Raw genomic sequence first — 19,432 nt, forward strand, 5'->3', positions numbered from 1 at the left:
AGCTAGAGTGCCCAAATAACTAATAAGTAAATGTTAGAGTAGGGATTTTGCTGCAGGAGTCCTTGGCACTGCAAAGCACTTTCAACCAATATACTGTAAACCGTACAGTCTCCAAGAGGAAGAGATTATTTAGATGTTATTTTCTAATTATCTACTGTATACAATACATTGACATGGAAAGGATTTGGACCCCAAGACATACGTCTTGTAGCCCCACAGAACCACTAATCTATAAGAAAATTGAACTTGTAATGCTATCAATCATAATAGCGTTCTAGTATTGCTTTTAAGTAGGAAACATGCTAGGGGAGGAACAGTGTTGGCAGAAGATTCCTTGGCTGATTATTGCAATGTGTGTCCTTTTTTGGTAAGGAGACCATACCCTTTGACTTTACATCTACTTTTATCATTTGATAAAATAACTATACAAGGCACTTCTTTGTATCTCAAGTTTGTAATAAAAGAGTTGTAAAACTAGGGGGTAAGCTATTATTTACCTTTGCATTTATGGGAAAGGTATGACTAAAACATCCAGGTTTGATAAAAGAAATTCAGATAAATTTTAAAAAGCAAGAGCCTACTGTATTAGTCCATTTTTGTGTTGCTATAAAGAAAGACCTAAGGCTGGATAATTTATAAAAGAAAACAAAAGGAGGTTTGCTACATGGTGAAAGAAGGAGCAAGAGAGAAGTGGGGGAGTTCAATAGTCTTTTAAACAACCAGATCTCATGTGAACTCAGAGTTAAAGCTCGCTTATCACCAACAGGATGGTGCCAACTCATTCATGAGGGATATGCCCCCAAGATCCAAACACCTCCCACCAGGCTCTACCTCCCACACGGGAGACCACATTTCAACGTGAGATTTGAAAAGTACATATACCAAATCATATGATTTCAACCCTGGCCTCCCAAATCTCATGTTTATCTCACACTGCACAATATAATCATCCCTTCCCAATAGTCTACCAAAGTTTTAACTCACTCCAGCACCAACTCCAATGTCCTAAGTCTCATCTGAGACTTATCTCTTTCCACCTATGAACCTGTAAAATTAAAACATGTTATTAGTTCCAAGATACAATGAGGATATAGGCATTGGGTAAGTATTATTTGATAAATGATAGTTTTCCCATTCCTGGAGGGAGAAGTTGGCCAAAAGAAAGAGGCTATGGGCCCCATGAAAATCTAAAACCCTGCAGGGATGTCGTTAAATCTTAAAGTTCCAAAATAACCTCCTTTGGCTCCATGTCCCACATCCTGGGCACACTGGTGTGAAAGACGGGCTTTCAAGGACCTGGGCAGCTCTGCCCTTGGGGCTTTGCCAGGTATAATCCTCATGACTGCTCTCAGGGGTTGCAGTTGTGTGCCTGCCGCTTTTCCAGGCTCACAGTACAAGCTGCCAGTACATCTACAATTTTAAGGTCTGGAAGGCAGCAGCCCCATTTCCATAGATCCACTAGGCAGTCTGGGTGGTGCTCTAACCCCACATTTCCTTTTGAGACTGCCTTAGCAGAAGTTATCTGCCTGTGGCAGGCTTCTGCCTGGGCACCCAGGATTTCCCATACATCTTCTGAAATCTGGGTGAAAGTTGCCAAGCCTCCTTCACTCTTACATTCTGCACATTGGCAGGCTAAACACCATGTGGAAGCTGACAAGACTTATGGCCAACAAGTCCTGGAGCTGTGGCCCAACCCATACCTGGGGCCCCTTGAGCCAGAGCTGGAGCTGGAGCTGGAGCAGCAGAGATGCAACAACCAGCTTCCCAGGATGGCACAGAGCATTGATGCTCTGGGCTTGGCCCACAAAACCATTCTTTCCTCCTAGGCCTCTGAGCTGGTGATGGGAGGGGCTACCTCAGGGATCTCTGAAATGGCTTCAAGGCCTTTTGCCCATTGTCTTGCCTATTAACACTTGGTTCTCTTTTAGTCATGCTAATGTCTACAGAAAGTGGTTGCTTCACAACCTGCTTGGATTCTTCCCCCGAAAGTGAGATTTTCTTTTATACCACATGGCTAAGCTGTAAATTTTCCAAGTTTTTACACTGTACTTACCTTTTAAATATAAGTTCAAACTTTAAGTCATTTTTTTTTGTTCTTATTACAAAGTAACTATTATCCCAGAAAGAAGTACTATAAGCTATAGACTTTTAGAAGCAGACAGACCACCTCTTGAAGATTTTGCTGTTTAGAAATTTCTTCAGCCAGATATCCTAAGTCATCATCCTTAAGTTCAAACTTCCAGAGATCCATAGGGCATGAACACAATGCAACCAAGTTCTTTGCTAGGACGTCACAAGGGTGACCTTTGTTCTAGGTCCCAATAAGTTCCTTATTTTCATCTGAGACCTCATTAGCCTAGCCTTCACTGTCTATATTTCTGTTATTACTTTGATCACAACCATTGAATCAGTCTCTAAGAAGTTTCTAACTTTTTCTCATCTTCCTTTCTTCATCTGAGCTCTCCAAACTCTTTCAAACCATCAATTACCCAGTTCCAAAGTTGCTTCCATGTTTTCAGGTATCTTTATAGCAATGCCCCACTTGTTGGAACAAATGTTCTATATTAGTCCATTTTTGCATTGTTATAAAGAAATACCTGAGGCTGGGTAATTTATAAAGAAAAGAGGTTTAATTGGCTCGTGGTTCTGCAGGCTGTACAAGCATGATGCCAGCAGCTGCAGGGCTTCTGGGGAAACCTCAGGGAAGATTTTACTCATGCCAGAAGGGAGCAGGCACGTCACATAGAGAGAGTCAGAGAAAGAGAGAGAAGGAGTAGATCTCACAGACTATTAAACAACCAGATCTCATGTGAACTCAGAGTGAAAGCTCACTTATCACCAAGGGAATGGTGCCAAGCCATTTATGAGACATCCACCCCCATGATCAAAACACCTCCCACCAGGGCTCCACTTCCAACACTAGAGACCACATTTCAGCATGAGATTTAAAGGGGACACATACCCAAACCATACCAGTCACAGAGCACAACTGACATTTTAAATCTGCAAGATTTTATTTCTCTCAAAGTTTCATAAAGAATTCTGACATCAGTTGAATAATGAAAATGATGGAAACTTATAGAACAAAAATTGACATAGGTATTTTACCTATACTGCATTGTTCAATTCTATATTAGAAGATAGACTATTTTACAGATTATGAAATGGAGGCAAAGAGACTTTAAAGTATCTTCAACTGCATATCCTGTCTCTATCATATGGAGCCTTGGTGATAACAAAGTAATCCTTTTCCTCCATAAATTTTCCCTACACCTAATCTCTAGCACAGAGAAGTAGAAGAAAGAACAATTGGTAAAATTCTGTGTTCTAACTGAGGTACTCCCATTTATTAAGTACATTAGATGAATTACATTTTTATATGTAAAACAAAGATTGAATAAAATCTTTGTTACTCCTTTACCATCCTCCCATACAGACATATTGCACACTGAAATTTTTAAATTCAAAAAAAAAATGAAAAACACTGTCACTTTACTTCAACTAACACCCTAATATCTTATTACAGCAAAAGATTGGAAATGGCCTTTTAATCTCTTGTTCTCACATACCAATATCTTTCCAGAGGAGTATAGAAGGAATAGCAATATCTTTGATTCTCAGGTCTGATACTTTTTTGAAACAGACATTTTTTTTTCATAGCAGTTACACAATAGGGAAGATAGCCTAATATAGCATTAATTCATAAGTACATTTTCCAGCCAAGGTTTCCTGGAAAGTGACATCACTTTCACCCCAGATCTCTGTCAAAATGCAAAAATAATAAACAAATTACTGCATCTATTGTGTTGGCCATTCTAATACTTTTATTTAGAAGATATTTTTATTTAGCTTTTATATCTGAATAAATTTTGCTATTGGTATTCTATTCTGCAGAACACCAGATGGCTAAAACACAGAAATGACACCTGCAGAAGAAGTTAAATAAAGAAGAAATATTCCCTAAATTTTGCCTTCTTGTGGCTGCCAGCTGTGCACATAGTACATACAAAAGGAGTATAATCTACAGTGCTGTTTCCTTAAAGAGACAATGGGAAGTTGTTAGCAGAGCGTCCAGAGACTCATCAAATATTAAATCACAAAGAATGGAAGCAGAAACCATATCTAGTTATCACTTGCAGCATTGGCAGTGCTGGGGGATTAGGCTAAGACTCTGCCATCTGTGGGTTTGTTTGAAGTACAAGTACTGCCATTGACCTATAATGATTTAACATTACCCATGGGAGTACAAAGAGTGCAGACACATATGGGGTAAATTTGTACAGGAAAGAAAAAGGAACAGGAACAAAATACAGAACTTGCTAATTGGTCAAGTACTATGATTCTAGACACTCAAGTGCTGTGCCTCTAGATGGTCTTATTAACAGATTCAAGGGGATAACAAATGTTTTCTTAGCTCATGGCTCTATAACGGTAGATCATCACATTTCTTGTAGATCTTTCAATTGATGTCATTATTTGTGGGTTAGTGTATATAGCATATTTCTTGGAGAGTTACATGTGCTGGCTAGCTATCATTTGTCATGTAAACTTACTGTTAGAGTCAACTATCATTTGAATTACTTTATCTAATTTCAAATACTTCACAGGACAAGGTATAAAGCCATGGCCTACTTTTATACCAGGTCTTGAAGAAGAAAATATTCAGTACTTAAAAACTAAACAAAATTGAACTAAATGCATTTAGCTAGTGAAGCCTCTTTTTAAAAGGCTAGAAGTGATGTCAGTGACATAGATGCATAGAAAGCCCTGGATCTTCTTACCCCCAACATACAATTCAGCCAAACTTCCTGGACAAACTGACTTCGTGAAAAAGCAGAAACTAACTGAAAGTCTTCTGCTCTCTGGGAGAATGTAAAACCAAACTAACTGAGGACAGTAGGAAGATATGGGACACCTTATTGCCAGAGACATTGTTCCTGATGCAGACATGTGATTAGAAAGAGATGCCTAGCTCCCAGCTTCACTCAGGGGAGGAAGGGGACTGTTTCATGCATCATCATTCCAATTTTTCCAAGGGCAGAAGCTCCCCAAAAAGGCTTTTGTATTGGCATTCTTGGAGCTCTGACAGTTTCAACATACTCAAGCCACCCAAGGGAAAATAGAGGCAGCAGCGTGGGGTTGTAGACACTATTAATTATTCCCCTGCCCAGCACAGATTGAGCAAACAAAAAAGAGTGCCAGCCCTCCGCTTCCCCCCTAGGGAGGAAAAGAGTTAATCTATGTTCCTAATACCCCAGCTTCTTTGGGCTTCCCAAAGAACTAGCATCATTCTCTTCAGTCTTGAAGCACTGGCAAGCCTATCACAGTCTAACCACCCAAGGGAGGATAGAGACGATGGCTTGGGCTGATATATGCCATAGTTTCTCCCCCCGCTTGGTTTAACCCAGAGAAAACAGACAAAAAACTACAGCTATCTGCCTCTTTCTTGTGAATAAAGTAGTTGATGGAGGTAGAAGTTGTTCAGAATTTCTAGTAGGGCTGATTTGTGAGACTCTTCTCCTATATGAGATAAGTCATTTAACACTGGGAGAGGTGCCTGATTTGTCTAATGTGTACCCACAAATAAAGTCAAATAAAATAAAGAATCAGGCAAAGATGGGCCAAACATAAGAATGAGGTAAATCTCCAGAAACCAATCTTAACAAAACAAGGTTACAATGTTCACCTGACAGAGAATTCAAGATAATTGTCATAAAGATGCTCACCAAAGTCAAGAGAATAATGCATAAACAAGGTAATAATTTGAATAAAGAGATAGAAAATATATAAAGGTGCCAAATGGAAATCATGGAGCTGGAGAATGCAATAACTGAACTAAAAAATTTAGTAGATGAGTTCAATAGCAGACTAGATTGAGGTTATGAAAAAATTAGTGAACTTAAAGATAGGTCACTGGAAATAATTTAGTCAGAGAGTCAAACAGAGTAAGGAATAAAAAAGAGATAAGAAGGTTTAAGGGAGTTATGGGAGACCATCTAGTGAACCGGTAAACATATTATAGAAGCTCCAGAAAGAGGAGAGAGGGAAGGAAGACCAGAAAGCATATTCAAAGAAATAATGTCTGAAAACTCAAAATCTGTGGAAGGTAATGAACACAGACTCAAGAAGATTAAGAAAGAAACCACCAAATAAGATACATATTTAAAAAAAAATTCACACCAAGATACATTACAATCAATTGGTCAAAAGTCAAAGACAGAATTTTGAATTTTCTAATGTCTAGTTAGAATTTTCTAATTAGACAATTTGAATATCTCATAGACATTCTATGAGATAAGCCACTTATCTTGTAGAATGAAACTTTAATAAGACTATCATCAAATTAGTCAGCAGAAAGTTTTCAGGCCAGAAGTGAATGAAATTATATATTTAAAGTGGTAAAAAGAAAAAAAATCTTGCCAACTGAAAACAATATACCCAGCATAGAGACATTCTCATACAAACAAAAACTAAAAGAGTTCATCATTACAGGACTATCCTTAAAAGAAAGGCTAAAAGAAACTTTTCAAGTTGAAAGCATGCTAAGCAGAAACATGGAGGCTTTATAAGAACATGTAAAAGTCATCAGTAAAAATAAACATGCAGACAAATACAAAATATGGTAATAGTAAATCATTTAATTATAGTAGAAAAGTTAAAAAACAAAGGTATTAAAGGCAACTTTATCTAAAAATATGGTTAAATATACACTACATGAATAGAAGGGAATTGTGATGACAACAACAAATTATGCATTGAGGGAAAAGAAATGCAGAGTTTTTGTTGCAATTAAACTTGGTTGTTATTAGTTTACAGTAGACTATTATAGCTACAAAGTATTTTATGTAATCCCAAAAGTAACTAAAAAATAATACCTATAAAGTTATGTAAAGGAAAAAGAGAGCAAAGATCAAAGCATATTAATAGAAGAATCAACAAAACAAAGGAAGACAGCAAGGGAGAAAAAGAAAAACGTAAGAACTACAAGACTAACAGGAAAAAAAACTAACTATATGGCAATAATAATTTCTTCTATTAATAATTACCTTAAATTTAAGTGTATTGAGCTCTCCAATCAAGTTGGCTCTTTAGAAAGATAAAGATACAATGGAGAACCTCTAGCTAGACTAAGAAAAACGAGAGAAAACCCAAATAAAATCTGAGATTAAAAAGGAGATATTACAACTGACAACATAGAAACTCAAAGAATAACAGACAATATGAACAACCATATGCCAGTAAATTGGAAAACCTAGAGAAATGGATAAATTTTTAGGCACACAAAACCTACCAAGATTTAACTATGGAGAAACCTAAAGCTTAAATAGACTAATAACAAACAATGAGACAGAAGCCATAATAAAAGTTTCCCATCAAAAAAAGCCCAGAACCTGATATCTTTACTACTGAATTCTACCAAACATTTAAATAAACAATATTAATCTTTCTCAACCTACTCAAAAAAGTTGAGTAGGAGAAAACGCTTGTAAACTTCCATCAGAAAAAAAGCTAGGCTTGAAGTTAAAAACCGTTCACAAAATGCAAAGAACTACATTTTATAATGATAAAAGGATGAACCTACTAGGAAAATATAACAATTTAAATGTATATGTACTCAATCACAGAGCACATAAATAAACAAAGAAAACATTGGACAGAACTGAAAGGAGAAACAGACAGCTATACAATGATAGTAAACGAGTTCAGTATTCCACTTGCAATAGCGGAGAAAACATCCAGATAAAAGAGGACTAAGGAATTAATAAGGAAAAGAGGGCTTTAACACCACCGAACAAATGAACCCAACAGACAAACATACATAGAATATTTTACCCAACAGAAGCAGAATTCAAATTTCTTTAAAGCAAACACAGATGTTACTCAATGAAAGATTATAAATTAGGTCACAGAAGAAGTATTAACAAATTTATATAGATTGAAATCCCACCAAATATCTTTTGAGGATGAAGATAGAAACTAGGCTGTGTGCAGTGGCTCATGCCTGCAATTCCAGCAGTTTGGGAGGCCAAGGCAGGCAGATCACTTAAGGCCAGGAGTTCAAGACCAGCCTGACCAACATGGTGGAACTCCATCACTACTAAAAATACAAAAGTTAGCCAGAAATTGCTTGAACCTGGGAGGCAGAGGTTGCAGTGAGCCAAGATCGCACCATTGCATTCCAGTCTGGGTGATAGCAAGAAACTCTGTCTCAAAAAAAAAAAAAAAAAAAAAAAAAAAAAAAAAAACCTAGAAACTTATAGTGGCAGGAAAACTGGAGAATCACAAATAAGTGCAAATTAAACAATACACTCATAAATAACCATTGGGTCAAAGAAAAAAAAAATTTTTAATTTAAAAATACCTAGACAAATTAAACACACACACACACAACCACAAACATACCAAAATTCATGGGATGAAGCAAAAGCAGTACTGAGAGGGAAATTTACAGCAATGAATACCTACATTGAAAAAGAAGAAAAATTAGAAATAAATGGCTTATCTTTATATCTCAAAGAACTAGAAAAATAGGTACAAAGTAAGCTCAAAATTAGCAGAAAGAAAGAAATAACAAAGATTAGATCAGAAATAAATGAAGTAACAAATAGAAAAGCCATGGAAAAATCAACAAAACTAAGAGTTGGTATTTTGAAAAGGTCATAAAAATTGACCAACCTTAGCCATACAAATAAAGAAAAGACAGAAGGTTTAAATAAAGAAAATCCCAAATGAAAGAAGAGATATTACAACTGATGCATAGAAATAGAAAAGATCATAAAAGACTACTATGAACAATTATACTCAAACAAATTAGATAACCTAAAAGAAATGAGTTAATTCCTAGAAATATACAACTCATCAAGACTTATTCATGAAGAAAAAGACAGTATTTTAATGGAGCAATAACTATTTTTTAATCTTTTTTATTATACTTTATGTTCTAGGGTACATGTGCACAACGTGTAGGTTTGTTACATATGTATACATGTGCCATGTTGGTGTGCTGCACCCATTAACTCGTCATTTACATTAGGTATATCTCCTAATGCTATCCCTACCACCTCCCCCCACCCCACAATAGACCCCAGTAGATTGAATCAGTAATCAAAGTCTTGCAACAAAGAAAAGCCCAGAAACAGGTGGTTCCACTGGTGAATTCAACAAACACTTTTGGAAGAATTAATGCTAATTCACCCTAAATTCTTTTAAAAAATGAAGCAGCAAAACTTCCAAACACATTTTACAAAACCAGCATAATATCCTATAACAAAGTCAGACAAAGATACCACAAAAAAACTACAGGCCAATAAGTTTAACGAATAAAGATGCAAAAATCCTCAACAACAAAATGAATGCAACAGCACATTAAAAGGATAATACATCATAACCAACTGGATTTATCCATGGCATGCAAGGCTAATAATAGTCAATTGCTCAATATATAATTAATATATTAATATTGCATAATATAATAATTGATAATGTGATAGAGCACATTAACATAAAAAAAGATTAAAACTCCATCTTTTTTATTTCTAGGCTGTCTATTAATGTCTTTGGAAAAAATTACAAATTTAGAGAACACTCAGCATACTTCAAAAGAGATACCAAGCCTTACAAGGTTCTCTCTCTCAGAAGAATCATAATTGCATATTGAATTGCACATTTTCTATAATCAGATAGCTTTACATTTTATTTTTTTAACTTTTATTTTAGGTTTGGGGTACATATGCAGGTTTGTTATACAGGTAAAATGATGTCATGGGCATTTGTTGTACAGATTATCTCATCACAGGTACTAAACCTAGTACCTTGTTTTTTCTGGTTCTCTTTCTCCCACCACCCTCCATCCTGAAGTAGGCCCCAATGTCTGTTGTTCCCTTCATTGTGCTCATGAGTTCTCATCATTTAGCTCCCACTTATAAGTGAGAACATGATATATTTGGTTTTCTGTTCCTTCATTCATTTGCTAAGAATAATGACCTCCAGCTCCATCTATGCACAACAGAAGACATGATCTCATTGTTTTTATGACTGCATAGTACTCCCTTTGAAAACCAGTACAAGATAAAATGCCCTCTCTCACCACTCTTATTCAACATAGGACTGGAATTCTGGCCAGAGCAATCAGGCATGAAAAAGAAATAAAGGGAAGACAGTGTGGCAATTCCTCAAGGATCTGGAACTTAAAATACCATTTGACCCAGCCATCCCACTACTGGGTATATACCCAAAGGATTATAAATCATGCTGCTATAAAGACACAAGCACACATATGTTTATTGTGGCACTATTCACAATAGCAAAGACTTGGAACCAACCCAAATGTCCATCAATGACAGACTGGATTAAGAAAATGTGGCACATATACACCATGGAATACTATGCAGCCATAAAAAAGGATGAGTTTATGTCCTTTGTAGGGACATGGATGCAGCTGGAAACCATCATTCTCAGCAAACTATCACAAGAATAGAAAACCAAACACCACATGTTCTCACTCATAGGTGGGAATTGAACAATGAGAACACTTGGGCACAGGAAGGGGAACATCACACACCGGGGCCTATTGTGGGGTAAGGGGAGGGGGGAGGGATAGCATTAGGACATACACCTAATGTAAATGACAAGTTAATGGGTGCAGCACACCAACATGGCACATGTATACATATGTAAAAAACCTGCACATTGTGCACATGTACCCTAGAACATAAAGTATAATTAAAAAAACAAAGAAAGAAAGAAACGGCATTCAAATAAGAGGAGAGGAAGTCAAACTATCCCCCTTGCAGATGACATGAGTCTATATCTAGAAAACCCCATATTATCAGTCTAAAATCTCCTCCAGCTATAAATGTGCTAAGTTTCAGGATACAAAATCAGTGTTCAAAAATCACTGGCATTTCTATTCTCCAACAATAGCCAAGCCAAGAGCCAAATCAGGAATGCAATCTTATTCACAATTTCCACAAAAAGAATAAAATACCTAGGAATACAGTTAACCAGGAAGGTAAAAAACCTCTACAATGAGAATTACAAAAAACTGCTCAAAGACATCAGAGCTGACACAAACAAATGGTAAAACATCCCATGCTCATGGATAGGAAGAATCAATATCATGAAAACGGCCATAATTTAATGTACATACTAAAATAGCCAAAGCAATTCATAGATTTAATGCTATTCTTATTAAACTATCAGTGGCATTCCTCATAGAACTATAAAAAAACTATTTAAAAATTCATATAGAACCAAAAAAAAGAGCCTGCATGTCCAAGAAAATCCTAAACAAAAAGGAGCAAAGCTAGAGACATCATGTTACCCAACTCTAAACTATACTACACAGCTACAGTAACCAGAACAGCATAATACTGGTACAGAAGCAGGCACATAGACTTATGGAACAGAATAGCGAGCCCAGACGCATCAGCAACCATCAGCAACCATCTGATCTTCAACAAAGCTGACAAAAACAAACAATGGGGAAAAGATTTCCTATTCAATAAGTGGTAATGAGATAACTGGCTAGCCATATGCAGAAAATTGAAACTGTACCCCTTCCTCACACCATATACAAAAATAAACTCAAACTGGATTAAAGACTTAAATATAAAACCACAAAATATAAAACCCTGGAAGACAACCCAGGTAATACTATCCTGGACATAGGAATGGACAAAGATTTCATGATGAAGAAAATAAAATCAATTGCAGTAAAAGCAAAATTGACAAGTGGCATCTAATCAAACTTAAAAGCTTTCACACAGCAAAGAAACTATCAACAGAGTAAACAGACCACCTACAGAATGGGAGAAAGTTTTTGCAAACAATGCATCTGACAAAGGTCCAATATCTAGCACCTATAAGGAACTTAAACAAATTTACAAGAGAAAAACAACCCCATTAAAAAGTGAGCAAAGACATGAACAGACACTTTCAAAAAAAAGACATACATGCAGCCAAGAAACATATGAAAAAAGCTCAATATCACTGATCATGAGAGAAATGCAAATCAAAATCATCTAATTTTTATTTGGTTTTAATCTGGTTTAATTTGGTGTGAGATCATAACACACCAATTACATGGCTATTACTAAAATTTTTTTTAAATGAATGGCTATTAATAAAAGTCAAAAAATAACAGACACTGACAAAGTTGTAGAGAAAAGGGAACACTTATACACTGTTGGTGGGACTGTAAATTAGTTTAACCATGTGGAAAGCAGTATGGCAATTCCTCAAAGAGCTAAAAGCAGAATTACCATTCAACCCAGTAATCCCATTTCTGGATATATATACCCAGAGGAATATAAAGCATTCTATTATAAAGACACATGCACAAAAATGTTCGTTGCAACACTATTCACAATGGTTCATTTTCAATCTTGTCTTGGATCTTGTTGAGCTTTCTTGCAACTCAGTCTTTGAAATCTTTATCTGTCATTTCTGAGTTTCCATTTTGGTAAGGTTCTATTGCTAGAGAACTATTATGGTCCTTTGGTGGCATCACAACATTTAAATTTTTCATGGTGCCACAATTATTGCTCTAGTTCTTTATTGTGGGACACTGGCACTTCTAATTTTTGTAATTTTTCTTTCTGAGATGGAGTCTTGCTCTGTCACTCAGGCTGAAGTGCAGTGGTGCAATCTCGGCTCACTGCAACCTCTGCCTCCTGGGTAGGTTGTCTCAGCCTCCAGAATAGCTGGAAGTACAGGTGCCTGCCATCATACCAGGCTAATTTTTTTGTTTTTAGTAGAGACAGGGTTTCACCATGTTGGCCAGGCTGGTTTCAAACTCCTGACCTCAAGTGATCCACCCACCTCAGACTCCCAAAATGTTAGGATTACAGGCATGAGCCCCCATGTCCAGTTAATTTTTGCAATTATTTTTATGTAGGTAGAATTTTTTTCTTCCTTTCCATATAATATTATTGGTGCTATTTTCTTTCCCTTGCTCTATGCCTCACCCCCACCCAGGTGGCTGTGACTGTAGAGAATGTTGGTTAGGGGCTTTTGGCTCTGCTTTCATAGCCTTATGCATTTCTGTTGGCAAGTTTTATATTGGACTATATAGTTCAACCTATATGCCAGTATATGGCACTTATGGGTAAGTCAGCTGCAATCAACATGGCTGGGTATATAATTTATCCTTGTTTCCTGGGAGAAACTCTCTGTTGTCTCAGGCAATGGGCTGCTCTGTGGAGTGCATAACAGTCAGATATCCCTACTGAGCCTCAGGTAATCAAGGCTGAATGGGTGGGAATAGACCAGACGGGCCTACTCAAAGGTAACCTGTTGGCAGACACAAAAACCAGTGTCAAAGATGAATCCAGTAGGCAGCCACCAAGCACTCAGAAGTGTGACTAAGCATTGAGTTGGGTCATCCTTGGGCCCAAGTTCTCTGCATGGGGAGTAGGTAAGTGGCCTAATCCAGTAGAATGGATTCTCTAGATGCCTGGAGATCTGCCTGGGCATAGAGTATACAGGGCCCCACCACACCACAATCTGTGCACAGGATGAACCATGGTGAAGCAGATCCTTCTCCGCCCCATGCCTGGCCAGATTCACCATGGTCTCTGCACAGGTCAGGATGGGTGGTTCAGGCTGCTGATCTATGTAAATGGGTGCACCATATTCCTAGAGATATTCCTGGGCATGGAGTGGAGAGGGCCCTCTTGCACCAGGATCTCTGAACAGGGAATTGGGGAAACACAGGCTGCCAAACCAAGCAAGCAGGTGCTCTGAATGCCTGGATCTATCCTGGGCATGACATGAAGAGGGCCCCACTGCACCACGATCTATGCACAAGGAGGGTGGGGTGGCTCAGTCTGCCGGTCCATAAGAGGAAATGCTCTGAAAGCCTGGAGTTTCTGACCTGGATTGAGGCAGAAAGGGTCCCCTGCACCACATCTCAGAGGAGCAGGCTGAGGCAGCCAGCAATGACACACACAGGCCAGTTCCAGTTTGTCAGCTGGCTCTTGTTACCAGTCTTGTTGCCCAGGAGAAACCATAGCTGTAGTAGCTTTCTTCCTGCCCCAGTCCTGCAGTAGGGGGATAGCACAATTCCAGTGCCTACTGCTGAGGTACTTTTCAAAATTCTGGCTGTGGAGGTCCCTACTCCATTCAAGAAAAGGTATTCAAATATCTGGTCTGAGACTAAAATGTCTGCATAGCGACACTTCCAGTCCACCGAAGAATAAATGACTTTGTATGTGCTCAGATTAAAAATGGCCTTCTGTTCTTGATCCCAGGTCTGGGAAAAGGCCTGCAGCTTTTACTGGTGTCTTTTCCTCTAGGTGTCCCCAAGTTTGTCCCCAAGTTAGTTCCAAGACTTGGGAGAAAAAAAGTGCTGTCCGTCAGCCTGGGTTGCCCAGATCCCTGGTGGAAAGGGGAGTTACAGAGGAAATCCCTCTGCCTTTCTTATGTACTGTGGCTTCACTCACTTTTATCAGACAGATTCTGTCATGAGGGCTGTTTCCCTGCATTCTCATCCTCAAGATCTGGGATGTCCTTCATAATTCCAGTAGATTATCTTTACACTTCTTGAATTAAAGCTCACAGAATTTATCTCTATGCACTATCTTGTTATTTCCAAGTGGATGAAGCACACTAAAATCTCTAACCCACCATCTTGGAAAAAAAGATAAACAAAAATAAACTAAAATCTATTTATTGTCCTTAAAATGCAGGAAAAAAACATTTGACAAAATTCAGCATGTTTCCTGGTAAAAACTCAACAAACTAGGAATAGAATAAATAAACTTCAACTCACTAAAGGCCATATATGAAAAGAACACATCTAATATTATACTCACTGGTGAAAAACTGAAAACCATTCTTCTAAAATCAAGCACAAGGCAAGGATACCAACTCTCACAGCTTTGATTCAACATAGTACTAAAATTCCTAGTCAGAGCAATACAAAAAGAAAAGAAATGAAAAGCATACAAATAAAAAATGAAGAATTAAAATATTTTTATTTGCAGACATACTCTTACATATAGAAATTTCTAAGAATTTCACTAAAAACTATTAGAACTAATAAATTAGTAAACTTGCAGGATACAAAATTAGCATAAAAAATCCATTGCTTTTCTATTCAGTAACAATAAAGTATCAGGCAAGAAAACTAAGAAAACAATTCCATTTACAATAGTATCAAGAGGAAGTAAAAACCCCTACAAACCTTCTTCAGTAGCTCCAACTCCAACAGGATCTTTTGCAATCATGTGTACCTTGTAAAAAAGCATTTCAGAAGCCCTTCCTTCTCTGAATAGCCTCACTGAGTTTCTAACTATTTAATGAGCACTTTTGCACCATGTCATTTTTCTCCGATTATTCCAAGGTAATATGTATTTACTTTAAGAAGGGTCTCATGTAAGCATAATAAATAAAATTTAGGCTGGACTGCTTTTTGGGAACAGAAGACTTTGGAACTTCATTCCTCAGGAAATAATTTTATTTTAAGCATTTTCCTGGTCATATGCCCATTCTATGTTATTCTTCATCTTCCTCTTATTTTCCTACAATTACTCTACTATTAGAACTACTGATACGCAAGTGTTTCTCTTTCAGTAGAACACATTTTGCTCCTCTTGTCTGTAAACAAAAATGGAAAGATCTCAACTAAAGCCTGGCTACCATTGAAATACATCACCTTTCCTTGCTGAGTTGTCACTTTATTATTTTTATAAATGAATTCTTGATAGGATACCCAAAGAAAATGTTATGCATCAGTGGCTTTGAATTTCATAAACTTACATTTGTCATAGCTTTCCTATAAATTTCTTCAACCACAAACACTTTTAGTTAGTGAAGCTCACAACCAATTGCGTTTGCAGAGTCATTTAATTCTTATGGTACAGTAAGAAATAAGCTCTCCTGAATAGGTGCTTTTCTTTCAGTATTGACATTTTTACACATATATATTTAGGGAAGAAAAGAATAAGTAATAAATTCCCATTGTAGAAAATATGAAAATGCAAATCAGCAAAAATAAAAGTAAACAAAATTATTGTCACTGTTAACCATACAGAAAAAATAGCCATTATGTTTTCAAGTATCTCCTTTAAGATGTATCTATCTATCTAATATTCTTCTTGATTTTTCACTTCACTTCATGTTGTTTCTTACATTTATTCAATAAATATGCATTCAGTAACTACCATGTTTCAGGTCCCCTGTTGGGCACTTAGAATAAATAAAAATTATGTGGCTCTACCCATTTAGTCCTTTATAGTAGTAAACAATGCAAAACAGCATCAAAACAGAATAATAATGCAATGCAGATTTTTTTGAATTTTTAATTTTTCTAGGTACATAGTAGGTAAATATATTTATGGAATATATGACATATATTGATAGCGGCATGCAATGTGTAATAACCACATCATGGAAAAGAGCATATTCATCCCCTGAAGCATTTACTATTTGTGTTGCAAACAATCCAATTATACTCTTTTAGTTATCTTGAAATGTACAATTAAATTATTATTGACTATTGTCACCCCGTTTTGCTATTAAATGCTAGTTCTTATTCATTCTTTCTAACAATGTTTTTTGTGCCCACTAACAATCTTCACTTCTCAAATCCCCAGTACCCTTCCCAACCTCTGATAACTATCCTTCTACTCTCTATCTCCATGAGTTCAGTTGTTTTCATTTTCAGATCCCACAAAAAAGTCAGAACATGTGATGTTTGTCTTTCTGTGACTGGCTTGTTTCACTTAATATAATTACCTCCAGTTCCATTCATGATGTAGGAAATGACAAGATATTCCTTTCTATGACTGAATAGTACCCCATTATGTATATGCAACAGATTTTCTTTATCCATTTATCTGTTGATGGACACTTAGGTTGCCTCCAAATCTTGGCTGTTGTGAACAATGCTGCAACAAATATGGGACTGCAGATATCTCTTTGATACACTGATTTCCTTTCTTTTGGATATATGCCCAGCACGGGATTGCTAGAGTATGGTAGCACTATTTTCAGTTTTTTTGAAGAGACTCCAAACTGTTCCCCATAGTGGTTTTGCCAATATGTAATTGGGACAAAATATACATATATATATATTTTTTAATTTATTTATTATTATTATACTTTAAGTTGTAGGGTACATGTGCATAACGTGCAGGTTTGTTACATATGTATACTTGCATTGGGAGTTATACCTGATGTAAATGACGAGTTGATGGGTGCAGCACACCAACATGGCACAAGTATACATATGTAACAAACAAAATATATTTTTAAAAGTGAAAAAGGAAATATCACAAATTGACTCATGAATCAGAAAATCATTTCATTTCCAAAAGGGAAGTGAGGCACATGAGCCTTTACATCTGAATCCCCCAATCTACCTGAGGTTTCTGTTACCTGTTCACCCAGCCCGGGTTTATCCAGCATAGATGCAAAGAGGACAAGAAAGGGGGTTCTTCTCTCAGGGACACTCATAAACATCCAACAGTGGATTTCCTCCCAATTATTGTCTCATCAGACCAGAAATGTATACACTTTATAGGAGTCATAGAAATATTCTTTACAAATAATGCATTCTTCCACATTTTTTAAAACTATATCAGAGTTTAGGCTTTTAATACTCCCAGGCTCGGGCCGGGCGCGGTGGCTCAAGCCTGTAATCCCAGCACTTTGGGAGGCCGAGGCGGGCGGATCACAAGGTCAGGAGATCGAGACCACAGTGAAACCCCGTCTCTACTAAAAAAATACAAAAAATTAGCCGGGCGCGGTGGCGGGCCCCTGTAGTCCCAGCTACTCAGGAGGCTGAGGCAGGAGAATGGCGGGAACCCGGGAGGCGGAGCTTGCAGTGAGCCCAGATCGCGCCACTGCACTCCAGCCTGGGCAACAGCGTGAGACTCCGTCTCAAAAAAAAAAAAAAAAAAAAAAAAAAAATACTCCCAGGCTCTGGCATGAAACATTTTTTTCTGTCTTCTTAGAACTTTTTCATGAAGAAACATACGCTGTTTAAAAATGGGATCGAGAGCAAAAATTGCAAAAAAATTTAAGGAAAATCTTCAGTAAATGTAAATCTTCATAAATGTCACTACATACACGCTTGTTCTAGAAGGCAATGTGGCTTTGTTTATCAAAAGCTTTACTCATACGCATATGCTTTCCCCCAGCAATTCAATTTTCAAATTGATATCATAAAAATAATTATTTTAACTTTTATTTTAGGTTCAAAGTTACATGTACATGTTTGTTATACAGGTAAACTGCATGTTGCGGGGGTTTGGTGAACAACTTATTTTGTCACCCAGGTAATAAGCATAGTACCTAATGGGTAGTTTTTCAATCCTATCCCTCCCCCCACCCTCCACCTTCAAGTAGACTCTGGTGTCTGTTCTTTTCTTTGTGTCCATATGTACTCATTAGCTCCCACTTATATGTGAGAACATGCAGTATTTGGTTTTCTGTCTCTGTGTTAGTTCGCTTAGGATAATGACCTCCAGCTGTATTCATGTTCTGCAAAGGACATGATCTCATTTTATAAAAAATAATTTTAAACAGACATAACGATTTAGCTGAGAATGCCCATCACAGCATTATTTATCATTATGAAAAACTGCAAACATAATTATAATGAATATATAGTAATATCAAATATGATATATCTCTTCAAGGAAATACTATGCAACTATTAAATGAGGTTAGAGATGGATACATTGTCACAAGGAAAAATGTTTATAATCAATGGCTTGGTGAAAAAATTAACATAGAACACATTTCTGAAAAAGAAAAATTTTATATATATATAGACATTTTAATAGTATTTATGTCAGATTAATGGTATTGTCAGTGATTTTTATTTTCTTCTTATTGTTTATCAGCTTTCTGGGGTTTTTCTGTTGTTGTTAGCAGTAATATTTGTCAATTGGTAAAAGATTCTCTGCTACCACACTGCATGTTCTCACTTATAAGTAGGAGCTGAACAATGAGAACACGTGGACACATCGGGGGGAACAACACAAACTGGTGCCTGTTGGGGTGGAGAGGGGGAGGGATACCATCAGTAAGAATCGAAAATGAATGCTGGGCTTAACACCTAGGTGATGGGTTGATCTGTGCAGCAAATCACCATGGCACACGTTTACCTCTGTAACAAACCCATACATCCTGCACATATATCTCGGAATTTAAGTTGAAGAAAAAAGAAAAAGATTCTCTGATACCAAATATGAACTGAATAACTTTTCGAAGAAGAAGAAATTTTCTGAGAATAATACAGCATGTCATGTTTTTTGGTTGTAGGAAGAAGATCTGAGAGATTATCCCATTTTTATTCAATTGTCATTATATCTGTGCTGTGGCTTTGAGGTTACCATACAGCTTCACATATATTTGTTAATCCTCAAAACTCCTCCCTGTGTGATGTATAGCAGGTATTTTTATTCTTATTTCATATATA

The sequence above is a fragment of the Macaca thibetana genome, chromosome 6, assembly GCF_024542745.1.
Source record: "Macaca thibetana thibetana isolate TM-01 chromosome 6, ASM2454274v1, whole genome shotgun sequence".
NCBI classification, from domain to species: domain Eukaryota; kingdom Metazoa; phylum Chordata; class Mammalia; order Primates; family Cercopithecidae; genus Macaca; species Macaca thibetana.